The following is a 16,505-nucleotide window of genomic DNA, read 5'->3' as shown; positions in this document are numbered from 1 at the left end:
AAATAAGAGAAGATGATTGAGTAGGCAGCTTCGGTGATGCACGAGTACTGGAGACCTTAGCTTCTGGTGGAGCTGCGGTCTGTTCCTCAACTGGCTTATTCTGAGTAAAAATGGGAACGAAGCCTACTGAATACCTTACATGCTCTCCAAAGGCCTGTTCTTGAGCAAGAAGTTTCTCATTCATCACTCTCAATCGATCAACCAAAATATGGATCACATTCTGATCCTGAGCAGCATTGGGAATCATAGCATCAAAATTAAACTGAAGAGTCTTTAAAACTGATTCCAACTCCTGTTCTTTCAGCTGCTCAAGAATGAAACTTTGTCGTCTCATTGCTTCAATTACAATTTCAGTTTTGTAAAGATCAAACACCTTCTTTTCATTCTTTACCATTTTACCAAATGCACCTGGTGTCTTGAAGAATGTGATTGGTTGGAAAACTCGAACCTTATGCGAATCATCAAAGAAAGATATGTCTTCACTGGCAGATTTTTCAATTTCTTCTAAGTGAAGTTCAACAGCAGTATGAACAGATGATTTGGCGTTCAATTATTGTGGTTCTGCAACGAGTTTTCCTTTCCCTTTGCCTGAAGAGGGACCAGTAAGCACGAGTCTAAAAGCAGAAGACCCTGCAATTGATTCTAGAATAATGACTCCAGACGAAGGTGTGAAAGTCGGAGCAATAGTTGAGGTGATGGCAGAAGAAGTGGGTGCTGGCTTAGTGACAAGAACATATTCGGTTAAAGAAGAGGCGGCTTCTGTAAACACTTGTCTCAAAGGGACAATGTCCAAATAAGCGATGGCTGGTGTTTTCTTGATGCAGAGAATAGTGTGAGCCTTCTTCTTTCTAGGAGTGGCTGGCAGAGATTCCTGAGTAGGAGCAAAAGACTCCTCTGATACTGTTTTATCTGAGTCAGTGGAGATAACCACTCTTTTTCTCTTGATCTTCTTCTGAGGTCCTTGAGCCTTAGTTTGAGCATCTCCCATCTCCTTCTTCAAAGCAATGAATTCAGCCACAGTTGGCTTTGGCCTTAAAGAAAATACATTGTCAGCATCGGTCATTGTTACGTAAGAAGCGTCCTGTTCAGTTGTGAAAGGAAAACCAGCATCCTTAAGCATTTTGCTGATCTGAACCGCAAAACAAGAACTCATCCTCACAACCATATCCTTCAAGATTCTAAACAAGAATCCACTCCAATACACCTTAAATCCAGAAGTGATGGCCATCAGTACTTGTACCTTCTCCTTAGTTAGCCTGTCAAAAGCACCAGCTTTGACCAATAGTGCCTTTACCACAATATCGGAAAGTACTTGAAATTCCATTTTCAGAAGCTTCTTGAAGCAGGAGGGAGAGAGTTCCTCTCCAAAAGCTAAGAAAGTGACGAGGGCAGCCGACATCTCCTGCTTAGAAATATCTGAAAAGTCAGAGATACCTGAACATAAGAAAGATGGTCGATCCCAAAAAGACAACATCAATGGAAATAGATGCACCTCCCTGAAAATAGATGATTTTCCCTTCCTCGACGGTTGCTTTGGCATAGAATTCTAAGAGAGCAGTCTAGTAGATAACAGCAGGTGCTTCCAAAAACCTTCTGAGACCAGATTTATCAATGTCTTTAAACATGCTGACAAGATTTCCGTCCTTGATTGTTAGGACTAATGAAAATCTAACTTGATAAGCATTTAGAGTATAAGCTCCAGCCATTTCTGCAAACAAAAAGAATTTGGGGTAGATTCTATAGTAGCTAGTAAGCAAAAGTCTGAAGTCGTAAAAGGTGAAATGGAATCGAAAAGGCGGTTAATATTCAAAATGCACAGCCGTCAGTGAAACATAAGGACACGTGTCAGTATGTTTACGGTTGAGTTTTTGAAAGGTTAAGCAAAGAGTGTCTGATACGCCAAAATTTTTAAAATATACTAAAATAGGCAGGCTGTCCAAGAGGTTACTTAAAGAAAATCGGAAGACGGTTGGTCGTCTTATGATAATATCTACTGGAAGTTATGAAGTACTGAAATATTTTCAGCACTTTGATAAAAATAGTAAACACATTGTTTTATCGAAAATACAAACCTCCTTCTGCTTATGATAGAGCACGAAATAGAAATAGTCAGAATAAAATAATGTTCCCCCTCAATTAATACAACTAATAAACGCAAAGATACGAGATCTGATGAAAAGACATGTGACTCTTGATATACGTGTGCAGGATGTGAACAGCTTAGCCGTCTTTTTAGCTTCTCTGAGGCTCTATAAAATACCTGCAAACTCACAAACTAAGTCATTTACACAGATAAAAAATAACAACAAATGGATGATGCAAATATTTTCTCGGAGTTTTCTCCAGAGTCTGATTCAGCAAAAAAGTTGCAAGGACAATTTCCAGCTTCTTGTAAGATGATGTCTGAAGACATTCTTTTTCAAGATATGAAGACTTGGAAGAAATTACTTGACCTGTAATCTGAACTATCAGTTAGATTGTTCTAAATTAGAAGGACTAATGTAATGCCCGAGATTTTTATCCTGTTAATCTGAGATTATTGATTATGAATTGATGTGATTATAGAAGGACCACTCCGAGACACGATTTGGAATAGCATGAGCATTGTTGTGTGCGAGGACAGAAGGTCTCGCGAATATGCGGGGCACCGATGCGCACATATGCGCGAGACAGGCAGAGAACCTCGCGCATATGCGCAGAGACAGGACGCGCATATGCGCGGGCATGGCAGAGGACCCCGCGCATATGCGCGAAGAGAGTGCACACATATGCGCGAGCAAGTGCAGCTGAGACAGTAGGTCTCGCGCATATGCGCGGCAATGGTGCGCGCATATGCACGAGCTGCTGAGAAGAAACGCGTCGAGACAGAATGTCTCGCGCAAATGCGTGAGACGTGCAATGCAAAGAATGTGCCACGTTTGTTTTGAGCATGCATGGTATATATATATATATATATATATATATATATATATATATATATATATATATATATATATATATGTATATGTATATATATGTGTATCAATTCGATTGTTCCTACATCAATCAGCAGAAAGAAGAACGCAGGTAGTGTTGAAAATCCTTATGCCTTTTCACTTCTTAGAATTTCATTCACGCAAAATCCAACCGTATGATTTTTTATCTGAGTTTATTTCTGTGATCCTCGTCTCAACGGCTTCACACGGACGTAAGTTTTATTACGTTTTGATATGATTTGAAAATATGATATTGAAGGAATTAGATATGATTGATATATGTGGTTCTTGATATATTAGACATCGTATATTCGAAATCAGATTGAAGAACAGATACCGTATGAAATTGTTATGATTTTAAGAGTTGGTTTGATTGAGATTATATAGATTTGATATCAGATTATTTTTTTCGATCGATTATGAGTTAAGAATGGCATTTATTGATATTTGTATTGTTGGGTATATTGAGATAGTGCAGTTATGCCATTGAAACATAATTAGATGGAGTTCTGATTATATCCAATATTGATTTTAGTGGTATATTGATATTGTACTACTCGATATTATAATTGCCAGATTGAGTACTAACAGAGTTGAATTCAAGACTTCGACAAATCCAGAACCCAACAAACGAAAGGTATAAATCAATGCTAACCGGGAGATTGACTCGAGTTAGATTCGACTTGCGTTTCCATGGCTAAACCACATACTTTTTTGTTGTTGTTTAAATATTGTTGTATTATTTGAATGTATATGACTATTATATTGATTTTTAGAATAGCAGATAAATTACGAGAATGAGTAATTGGCAGATGTGCCAAATCTTGGGCAGAGGTGCCTAGACATTGGATGATTGGTTTATATCGATGTTGCTTAGAAGTAGATCAAATTCTATTGCTGAGATTCGATATGATACGCCAACGTCTGGAAACCAGGATCCCTAGATTAGTCTAGATCAGAGTCGAGTCAGAGATATGAGTTTGAGTTACAGTTTTATATCATTTCATGTTTCAGATTGATACATGTTATTGATGATTGTTATGCCTTCTTATATGCTTTTATATTACTGCATGTATACATTGTTTATACTGGGAATATTATTCTCACCGGAGTTATCCGGCTGTTGTTGTGTTTGTATGTGTACATGACAACAGGTGGGACAGGATCAGGGTCAAGACGAGGATGAGAGATTATACTTTAGCGTGGAGATTCAGACCCAGAAGTAGAATAGGTTTCAGCACTTGATGTTTAGTAGTTGAACCCTAGTTTGATTTTAGTGTAATGGTACAAGACTTGTACTTTTATTTTTGACACGTATATCAGACTGATTTTGTTATGTTCTGCACTTGTATTTAAAAAAATAAAAATAAAAATTTAGACCCAGTTTATTTAATTGATCCAATTATTCCCAAAGATGATTAAAAAATGAATTAGCGTCCGGGTCCGCACAACTAAGCTGCGGAATTATCCCTTTCACAAACATGATCATGCGAAGCGAGGGGGGTTTCCAGCAGATCTTAGTTAGATTCCAACTGAAGTACTCAGTACTACTGAAGTACTTCAAATTGCTGATATCAACAAATTTAATGGATTAGAAAATGTAATGCATCTAGTTTTATGAATGAAATATTCCATTTTGTCATATCTGTGTTTATCTACTGCTTTTTACTTAATGCAAAAAAATAAAAGAAAGAGTAAGAAAACTTAGTATGAATAAGTCAAAGACATTTCGAATGACTTGAGTCTCTTCAACTTTTTTGATATTAAATGTAGTTTGTCTATAAATAAGTTAAGAAAAATATCAGATAACAATAGTTCAATATGTCTAGTTCAAGCAATTCGGATGCCTGCAGCAGTACACATGACCTAATTATACCGAAAACACTTCCTCATCTGAAAGCTTTGATGAAGACCATCGAAGAGTATGTCTGGATGAAGGTTATAATGTTTTCATGATTTAAGGTGCAAGATCTCCAAAATATGCATCAAATTAATTTGACTCCTACTGCCACTTAGAGAGCAGTACCAAGAAAGTACAAAAGGCGGTTTAGCGTTTATCATGTTACCGAGCTTGCTTTTGATCAAGTACTGATGCATGTGATGCTATGGAAAGAATGGCATCAGCTTGAGAAGATCTTCAATGCAAAATCTTTAACAAGGAATCAAATCCACGAATTGAATAATTGGATAACTGTGTGGCAAGATTATGTAGAAATTGAATTGTGTCGCGTAACATGGTTTCGATTTTATTCGCAATGAAATATCAGTAATTTGCAGTAATTTGTCTCTGTACTTAAACAAACTGACGTTAGTTGAATAACATATAACTGATAATAATTTAATGAAGCAATGATAGCGATATACTCAAGTTAAATAAATTAAACCAAGTATATTACAAAAATAAGAAACTTATTCTCAGGCAGAGGCTTTTTAAAGATGTCTGCTGCTTGTTGATCTGTAGATACGTATTCCAGACGAATTTCATTCTTCTACCATGATCTCTAATGAAAGATATCAATGTTTTTTTTCTTGAATGAAGTACTGAATAATGCGTGATTGCTATAGCACTGGTATTGTCACAGAAAATAGGTGATTCAGAGGCTTGAACTCCATAGTCTTTACGTTGTTGTTGCATCCACAGTATTTGAGAACAGCAGCTTCCAGCAGCAAGGTATTTTTCTTCTGCGGTAGACGTAGCTATAGAAGTCAGCTTCTTACTAAACCAGGAGATCAACCTATCACCAAGAAATTGACAAAAACCACTTGTGCTCTTTCTGTCCACTTTGCAACCTGCATAGTCAGCATCTGAATATCCAATAAGATTGAAAGAATAATAATTGTGATACCATAGGCCGACATTTTGAGTACCCTTCAAATATTTCAGAATACGTTTAGCAGCAATATAATGTGATTGCTTAGGGTTAGACTGAAATATTGCACAAATACAAACAACAAAAAAAAATATCAGGTCTACTTGCAGCAAGATATAACATTGAACCAGTAAGACCACGATACTGAGTGACCTATACTGAAATTCCACTTTCATCCTTATCAAGTTTAGTAGATGAGCTCATTGCAGTAGAAGCAGCAGAGCATGCTTCCATGCCAAACTTTTCAGTAGCTCCTTAGTATACTTAGCTTGATTTATGAAAATTCCAGTGTCAAGTTGTTTAATCTGCAGTCTTAGGAAGAATTTCAATTCTCCCATCATGCTCATTTCAAATTGATCCAGCATTAACTTAGCAAACTTTGCACATAATTTGGGGTTAGTTGACCAAAAAATAATGTCATCAAATTAAATATGTACTAACAAAATGTGTTTATTCTTAACTAAAGTGAACAAAGTCTTGTCTACTGTGTCGATTGTAAAATCATGATTGACAAGAAATTGTGAGAAAGTGTCATACCACGCTCTAGGTGCCTGTTTCAAAACATATAGAGCTTTGTGTAATTTGAATACATGATGCAGTAAGAAATGATCAATAAAATCTGGAGGTTGTTCGACGTAGACCTCTTCTTGCAGTAGACCATTTAGGAAGGCACTTTTCACATCCATCTGATAGCTTCAAGCCTTGCTATTGATGCATAGGTTTCATCATAGTCTATTCCTTTTAGTTTTGCTTTATTTCTAACTACAATGTCTTCTTCATTTAGTTTGTTTCTAAATACCCACCAGGTTCCAATAACAGCTTGATGAGATGGTCTAGGTACAAGAAACCAAACTTCATTCCTTGTAAATTGATTCAGTTCTTCTTGCATAGCTTCAATCCAACTTGGATCCAGAAGTGCTTCTTCAATCTTCTTTGGTTCATCCTGAGAAATAACGGCTGCATGTATATATTCATTAACTATTTGCCTTTTGTTTCTCAAAGGAGCTGATGGATTTCCAATAACAAAGATAGAGGATGATAGTTTCTCCAAATAAAAGGGTTGGAGGGATTTCTTCCTGATTAGATGGATTTAGATCCTACTCAACTAAAGCAGTAGCAGGTTCAAAATCTTCTTCTCCGAATTTGCTTCTTCACATAAAAAGAAACATGTGGATAATTGAGTTGTCTAGTTGTGGTAATTTTTTCAAACCATTTGACCAAGTAATTTGAGAGATATGGTCAAAATACTAGAGCATGGTAAAACTGCCACTCCTTTGGTAACTTTATTTGTTGCATAATTTGATCCCACTTGTGAGAAGATTTTTATATCATGCTTTCCATCAATATTGTAGATATTAACATCAACTTTCTACAGGTCCAAGAATCATCTTAATCCCATTTGCAATGCCAAGTTTATTCGTGTTTTATCGAACCTGTAAAAATAGTAAAAACTTATAATTACACAACAACTTATATTTTATACAATTTATTATAAAACATATAATATTTAAACATTTAATAAAACAAAAACTATATATTTATATAATAAAACATTTAATTAATATACAATATTTATTCTTTATCACACTCCCCAACCAGCTTATTGCTAGTCCCTAGCAATTTAAGCGTTAATAGCAACACAAAACATATTGATTAATTTAAATAGAAATGTAATCAAAACTATCCAAGTATTTAAATTAAATTTGAAAACTGTCAAAGTTATATCAAGATCATTATAATTATAATTTATGAAATAATCTGAACTGATCAATTCAAAGCTTGTTTTCAGGTAGTTAAATGTACATGGCTTCAAAAATTCCTAATAAGAGTCTCAACTCCATATTCTCACAGGTTAATAAGTGTTTCAATTTATGGGAATGATTTCTCTCATGGAGTTGGAATACAGATAAATGCTCAGGAAAATGGTTTACAGAATGCAGACAGACAAACGAGTCAAACTAATCAAAAGATAGGAAATCCATTGATTTAAAATCTAGTTGTTCTTATAATATATTTTTTTTTCCTGATTTTTTTTTACATCATGGAATCAGACTAAGTTTATGCTTCTTGACCACATATTTATTTAATTTGTACAATATATTTCTCTCTTTCTTTCTTTTTTTTTCTTTTTTTTATTTGTATTTTTATGAGAGATAAATGGGTCGCAGCATATAACTTAAAAATTACATAGATCTTCAAAATATTTCTTTTTTTTTCTTTTTTTTTCAGGAAATATCAATTTTTTTTTTCAAAATAAGAACACAAGATCTAAACAATAGATAGCATCTCTGATGATCAATAAAGGCTCGCAAACTGTTTTCTCAATCCTCTCCACTCACTCACAAAATATGTGTGAGTTTAAAACTTTTAGGCACTCTTATCAGGTATATCATGGGCCACATACTTTAATAACTGATTTTATCACAATGGTTAATCATTCAAAAAGATTTCATAAATCATATTTTTATAGTGATCAAAATATTAAAATTGACTTTTTTTTTTCAAATAAAAATTTAAACATACTTAAATAGATTATTACAATTTCTAATCTAAACCTTTCAAACATGTAATGTATGACATTTTTGCAAAAATTACTAAGATACAAACAATAAACATGATTTTATTTTAAAATAATATATATATTTTTTATTTTTATTTTTAAGTTTTTTTTAATTTTTTTTTTTTAAGTTTTCTCCCCCCAGTCAGAATATGACATTGTCCCTAATGTCAAAATAACTATTAATAAAGAGTACATAATGAAAGAGATATCACCTGGAATTTTATTGAAGATAACAAACTGAAACAAACGCAAACCAATCCACGACGTTTGATTCAATGATCCAACTTCCTTTTCTTACTGCTTGATTGCGACCAATTGATATTTTCTATCATCGGATCAGGCTTATGAACAAAAGCTTCCAAATCATCAATTAATTGGTCGGCAGTCGAAGCACAGATGAGCATCCGTCGTGAATTTTCTGAAATGAAATTCTGATCCACAGCTTTATCAAGAAATGTCAACAAACTGTCATAATAATTATTGATATTCAACAAGCCCACAGGTGTATTATGGATATTAAGTTGTGCCCAAGAAACAGTGTGAAAAATTTCTTCTAATGTACCAAAACCACCTGGTAGTGCGATAAAAGCATAAGAATTTTCAATCATTTTGGTGATTCTTTCATACATAGAAGAAACTTTTAATTCTTCCCCAATCGTAACACCTGTAATATTTCTTTCAGCAAAAGCTGTAGGAATAATACCCAAAACCTGACTACCTCCAAGATGAGCAGATGTTGAAACAGATCCCATTAACCCAATATTACCTCCCCCATATACCAAGTGAATTTTTCTCTCAACCAATATCTTTCCAAGATTATTTGCTGCTTCTACAAACACTTCATTTTTTCCAGGACTCGACCCACAAAAAACACAAATATTTTTCAATGTTTGTGCAGAGGATCCAACTATGTTTTTACTTTCTTTTTTTTCTGCGAAAATAGAGAGAAAGATGAGAGATTTTATAGGGGTAATATGTTATCATGACAAAACTATGGCTCACAGCTGTAAACAGAATAAATAGTAAAAACAATAATGACACACATGCATATAAACAGTAGTGTGATTTTGGCTCACAATTTTCCTCTGGTTTTACGTCCAGAAACGGCTTCAACGCCTTCTATGAGTCGAGGATATGCTTCCCATCCAATTTTCTCATAAATCGGCAAACAGGGTCTTTTTTAGTCGGATTCCCAAGACTATGACGCTCATCTTGGAATTGTTTCCATAAATGGAGAAGTTCAATATGCACATGTCCACTAGAATGCGTCTCAAGAGTCAATAAGATGTTATCTAAAGACTCCTTACTCAGCCCATTCTTAATGAAACCAATTTTATCTTCTCTGTTATTGGAAACACATCCCAAAGATCTGCATCGTTTGTCACAAGTCCATCTCGCACACTTATGACAAACCCCTAAACTTTTGGCCCTTCGTTTTTTCGCATAAGTGCTTTTTCCTAATCCAGGCAAATACCGAATGAGCAATGATTGTGGAACTTCTCCTCCTAATCGGACGTTAGCTTCTATTACAAGACGAATATCTTCTGGAATTCCTTTTTGCATTAGCAATCTCAATCTTTCACACCTTTCTGCATAAATTTTTCTTAGAACATTTTCAGAAACAGAGGGAAAATATTTACAAATTTTTGAGAGAATTTCATCCATTTTGAAAAGAAAAGAAATGATTTTTTTTATTTTTGTATCAGCAATTGTGGGAAACTGATTTAACCGACTATGAGAGTCACAGAGTACCGTTAACCGCCATTTAACCGGGAAAATAAAAAGATTAAGGAAACCTGAAATAAAAACAAACAAAATTAAATGCAACATAAATATTTAAGGATCAGAAATAGAAATAAATTCTTCTTCAAAGATTTCATTTTCCAAAAATGGTTTAAGCCTTTGTCCATTCACTTTAGAAACATCACCATTTTTAGGATTTTCAATATCCACAGCTCCATAAGGATACACATGCTTTACAACATATGGGCATGTCCATCTTGATTGTAATTTTCCTGGGAATATGTGAAGTCGAGAATTATAAAGCAAAAATTTTTTACCAATCTCAAAAGATTTTCTAAGAATTGTTTTATCATGAAATGATTTGATTTTTGCTTTATAAATCCTTGAATTCTCATACGCGTCATTTCTGAGTTCATCAAGTTCATTAAGTTGCAATTTACGCAATTTGTTGGCATCATCCATGCTTGAATTTAACGTTTTGATCGCCTAATAAGCATTATGTTCCAATTCCACAGGCAAATGACAAGGTTTTCCATAAATCAACCTATAGGGAGACATATTCAATGATGTTTTAAAAGCTGTTCGATATGCCCAAAGTGCATCATTAAGTCGCAGAGACCAATCGTTTCTATTTGAGTTAACAGTTTTTTCCAAAATTTGCTTTATCTCCCTATTAGCTAATTCAACTTGTCCATTTATTTGGGGATGATAAGGAGTAGTTACTTTATGAGTAATACCATATTTTTTCATTAATGAAGCAAACGGTTTATTAACAAAGTGAGTTCCCCCATCACTTATCATGGCTCGAGGAATTCCAAATCTACTAAAAATATTTTCTTTTAAAAATTTGATGACGATTTTATGATCATTTGTTCGACATGGAATTGCCTCTATCCATTTGGAAACATAATCAACTGCAACTAAAATATACAAATAATCAAACGACGGTGGAAAAGGTCCCATAAAATCAATTCCCCAACTGTCAAAAATTTCAATTTCAATGATAGGATTCAAAGGCATCATGTTTCTTTTTGAAATCGCACCCAATTTTTGACAATTTTCACAGATCTTGCAGATTTCGTGGGTGTCTTTAAACAAAGTGGGCCAATAAAATCCACACTGCAAGATTTTTGCAGCCGTTTTCTTTGAAGAGAAATGTCCTCCGCATGCTTCTGAATGACAAAATTGAATGACACTACTTACCTCATTTTCGGGTATGCAACGTCGAAAAATTTGATCCGGACAATACTTGAACAGATACGGATCATCCCAATAAAAGTTTTTTACCTCATTCAAAAATTTTCTCTTTTCTTGGGAACTCCATTGCGGTGGCATTTTTCATGTCACAAGAAAATTTACTATGTTAGCAAACCAAGGTGTAGTAGTAACTGAAAATAGATGTTCATCAGGAAAATTATCGTTAATTGGTGTCATTTCACAAGATGATCCTGTTACTAGTCTCGATAAATGATCGGCTACGACATTCTCGGTTCCTTTTTTTATCTTTGATCACAATGTCAAATTCTTGGAGCAACAAAATCCATCGTATCAGTCGTGGCTTTGCATCCTGTTTGGTCAACAAATATCTAATAGCAGAATGATCAGTAAACACAATAGTCGGTGATCCAATCAAATAAGAACGAAATTTATCTAATGCAAATATTACAGCAAGTTGTTCTTTTTCAGTTGTGGAGTAATTCATTTGAGCATTGTTTAAAGTTCTACTTGCATAATATATCACATAAGGCTTACCGTTTCTTCTTTGACCCAATACTACACCGACTGCATAATCACTCGCATCACACATGATTTCAAATGGTAAAGACCAATCAGGAGGTTGCATGATAGGAGCTGATGTTAAATGTCGAATGATTTTATCAAAAGCATTTTGACATTCTTGAGTCCACTCAAATGCAGTGTCTTTTGTTAAGAGGTTACAAATGGGTTTAGAGATTAAACTAAAGTCCTTTATAAACCTCCTATAAAATCCAGCATGTCCCAAAAATGAGCGAATTTCTTTAATGGTTTTTGGAGGGGGTAAATTGGCAATGACATCAACTTTTGCTTTATCAACTTCAATTCCATGAGATGACACGACATGTCCCAAAACAATTCCAGAAGTAATCATGTAATGACATTTTTCCCAATTTAAAATAAGACCTTTTTCCTCGCATCTTTTTAAAACTTTTTCCAAATTTTCAAGACAATTATCAAATGTATTCCCAAAGACAGTTAAATCATCCATGAAAATTTCCAAACAATTTTCAACCATGTCGCAAAAAATGCTTAGCATACATCTTTGAAATGTTGCTGGGGCATTGCATAATCCAAATGGCATCCTTCTAAATGCAAATGTTCCAAAAGGACATGTGAATGTAGTTTTATCTTGATCTTCGAGTGCAATGGGAATTTGATAACAACCTGAATATCCATCAAGAAAACAGTAGTATGGATGACCTGCTACTCTTTCTAAAATTTGATCCAAAAATGGTAATGGAAAATGATCTTTTCTAGTGGCGTCATTTAATTTTCTATAATCAATACACATCCGCCAACTAGATGGGACTCGACTTGTTAACAATTCACCTTTTTCATTTTTTATCACTGAGATGCCAGATTTTTTCGGAACTACTTGTGTTGGGCTTACCCACTTACTATCAGAAATAGGGTAGATAATCTCAACATCAAGTAGTTTGAGAACTTCAGTTTTCACAACATCTTTCATGTGTGGATTTAATCTCCTTTGTGGTTGTTGAGATGTTTTAGCATTTTCTTCTAAATGAATTTTGTGTGTGCAAATTAGTGGATTAATGCCCTTGAGATCTTTTAGTGTCTAACCAATTGCATTTTTATGTCTTTTAAGCATATCAACTAATTTACCTTCTTGATCACTTTCTAGTTTGGAAGAAATTACCACCAGATATGTTTCATCTTCTCCAAGAAATGCATACTTCAATTCTTCTGGCAAGGGTTTTAACTCCAATATGGGTGGTTCGTCTTTGTTCTCATATTTTGCATCAAATTTTTTCTCTGATCCTGGTAACGAGTGATACCTGATAAAATCATCAAGATCAATTTCAATATTTTCTTTAACAGTTTCAATTGAACAAATATCTAATTGATCACGAGTACTCCCTTCTTGAATGTTTTCTTCCACAAGAGTTTCAATAAGATTTTCATCTCCTTTGTCATGTGGTTTCTTACAAAGATTAAAAACATTGAGCTCCAAGGTCATGTTACCAAATGACAACTTCATTATTCTATTCCGGCAATTTATAAGAGCATTAGAAGTTGCTAAAAATGGACGACCCAGAATTACAGGAATTGCATTACAAGCTTCGATAGGTTGTGTATCTAAAACTATGAAATCGACAGGTTATACAAAGTTATCAACTTGGACCAACACGTCTTCTACCATACCTCTTGGCACTTTAACAGATCTATCAGCAAATAAAAGTGTTACCGAAGTAGATTTTAACTCGCATAGATTGAGTTCTTGATAAACTAAATATGGAAGTAAATTAACACTAGCTCCAAGAACAAGCGAGGCTTTTTTAATCTTTTGTTCTCCAATAATACATGAAATAGTAGGACAACCAGGGTCTTTGTATTTCAAAGTATTATTATTTTGAATGATTGCACTTACTTGTTCGGCTAAAAATGCTTTCTTTTTCACATTCAATTTTCTTTTCACAGTGCACAAGTCTTTCAAAAATTTAGCATATGATGGTACCTGTTTTATTGCATCTAATAAAGGAATATTAACTTTTACTTGTTTAAAAATATCATATATATCAGAATTCAAATTTGATATTTTTGTATTTTTCAATGTATGAGGGAATGGTGGTGACACTGTCTGTTGAACCTCCTCTTCGGAAGTTATGGGTTCCACTTCCTTACCCTTTGAAGTTGATTTATCATCATCTTCACAAGGTTCAAGAATGGATTTTTCCACAACCTTACCACTTCGAAGGGTAATAATAGATTTTACCTGATCCCGGTTGAGTTCCAGAAGTTCCAGTTTGTGAATGATGATCCTTGGGATTAGGCAGAGGTTGTGAAGGAAATTTACCTTTCTCATGAACATTAAGTGCAGATGCAAATTTAGCAAGAGTATCTTTCAAATCTGTCATGGTTTGAGCAGTTTGAGTATTGATAGACTCTTGCTTTGCAATGAAAGAATTCAATGTATCTTCCAAATTTCTTTTAGGTGGAGGAACATAAGGTGCATAATTTTGAAAATTTTGTTGATTTTGGAAATGTGGTTGTGAAACTTATGCAGCATTATCATTCCTCCAACTAAAATTTGGATGATTTCGCCAACCTGGATTGTAATTTTGAGAAAATGGTTCAAAATTTGGCCTTTTGAAATTGTTCAAAACATTGGTTTGTTCATGGAGACATTCTTTAAAAGAGGGCAAAGTTGGACAATCTTTTGTAAAATGATTACTTGTATCACAGATTTGACACACAATTTCTTGAACAGATTTTAACTGACCATTCTTTTTCAATTCAAGTGCCTCAACTTTTCTTGCCAAAGAGGTAAATCTAGCATGAAGATCATGTTCATCTTTCAGAGTGTACATACCTCCACCAGATGTAGGAGATTGAATCTTGTTTGAGGGTTCGATTGTACCTATAGTGTCCCAATTTTGAGCATTTTGAGCTAATGAATCGAGATACTCAATTGCCTCGTTTGGATCTTTATCTTCAAATGTTCCGTTACACATAAATTCAACCATTTGCCTATCTTTAGGTGTTAAGCCTTCATAAAATTGAGAAACAACTCTCCAAATTTCAAAACCATGATGTGGACAAAGATTAAGCAATTCTTTGTATCTATCCCAATACTGATAAAAAGTTTCTCCTTGTTTTTGAGTGAAAGTGGTGATTTGCCTTTTGAAAGAATTTGTTCTATGAGATGGAAAAAACTTTTTCAAAAATTGTTGTTGCAATTCATCCCAAGTTCGAATGGATCCCGATCTAAGATTTTGTAGCCAAGTTTTAGCTTTATCTTTTAAAGAAAAAGGAAAAAGCTTAAGTCGAATGGTGTTCATGCTACAATTTAGATCATTATATGTGTTGCACACTTCTTCAAACTCTCGTAAATGCATGTATGGATTTTCAGAATCTAAGCCATGAAAATTGGGTAAAAGTTGGATAATACCAGGCTTAAAATTAAAATGAGATGCATCAGAGGGAAAAACTAGACATGAAGGTGCACTCGTACGTGTAGGATTCATGTGATCTCTAAGTGTTCTTCGTCTATCATGATCATGTTGAGATTGAATTTCATCTTCATTTTCTTGGATGGGTTCTTCCGCCATGTTTTGTAAAAATAAAGGGTTGTTTCGAATGAGTCGACCACTAAGTGTACGTGACCAAATGCTCATGCAAATGCAAATGCAAAAGAAAAAGAAAAAAAACACACAAAAGCAATAAAAAATCAAATAAAGAAAAATAAACTATAAACAATATTAAATAGACTTGAAATTAAATTATACTTCCCCGGCAACGGCGCCAAAAACTTGTTGCGACTTTGATTGTTGCACTCCCAAGAGCAGGTTGTCCACAAGTAATATAATCCGGTGAGTCCGAATATCGTATCCACGGGAAAGCTAAGGTAATTACAAATCCACTACAATGTCTTTTTGTTTTGTTTTTGTTTTTGTTTCTTTTTAATTTTAATTGTTTGAATATTTAATGGGTAAATTTTAATTGTTCAAATTTTAATTTAAGTAGTTGAGATTAAAGGATCCACTCTTGGTATTTTAATAAAGTTAACATTAACGAAAAATATTGAAATCCACTTAATAAAATATTTCAATATATTAAATAATCAGATTTATATTATGTTATAAATTATTATCTCATAAATATATAATATATACCAAAACTTATAAATGTGGTCAAGTATTTATTGTGCTATATATATATTTGTAAACACTAAATCAAGGTTCCAACTTTAAATGGTTGGTAAAACCAAACTAACACTTAAATGGTACCAAGAAAATATTATTATGATATATTTATATATAGTAAATCAAGAAATCCAAGTTAAATGGTTGGTAAAACCAAACTAACATTTAAACGGTTCCAAGAATTTAATATTATAATATATTTATATATAATAAATCAAGGAATCCACTTTAAATGGTTGATAATACCAAACTAACATTTAAATGGTTCCAAGAATTTAGTGTAACATATAGCAACAATAAATCAAAACTCCCATTCATAAGTAGGGTATAAAAATGCTTAAAGAAATAAATATAACATAAACAATAAATAATGATTAAATAATATAAAACATAGATTCTTACCTTTTAATAACCTTATTATCATGCCAAGAGTTTC

General features: G+C 33.7%; 1 non-coding gene across 1 annotated transcript; it reads left to right on the top strand.

Annotated features, from left to right (window-relative positions):
• The first annotated feature begins 14,948 nt into the window (after nt 1–14,948).
• Nucleotides 14,949–15,057, top strand: LOC140831273 (small nucleolar RNA R71). The gene has a single exon (XR_012117846.1). It is a non-coding gene; the product is annotated as a small nucleolar RNA R71 (small nucleolar RNA).
• Nucleotides 15,058–16,505: the final 1,448 nt, after the last annotated feature.

Source organism: Primulina eburnea, chromosome 4 (genome assembly GCF_022965805.1).
Source record: "Primulina eburnea isolate SZY01 chromosome 4, ASM2296580v1, whole genome shotgun sequence".
Classification (NCBI taxonomy): Eukaryota; Viridiplantae; Streptophyta; class Magnoliopsida; order Lamiales; family Gesneriaceae; genus Primulina; species Primulina eburnea.
The sequence above is the reverse complement of the archived record's forward strand: the minus strand, read 5'-3'. Positions and strand labels throughout refer to the sequence as shown.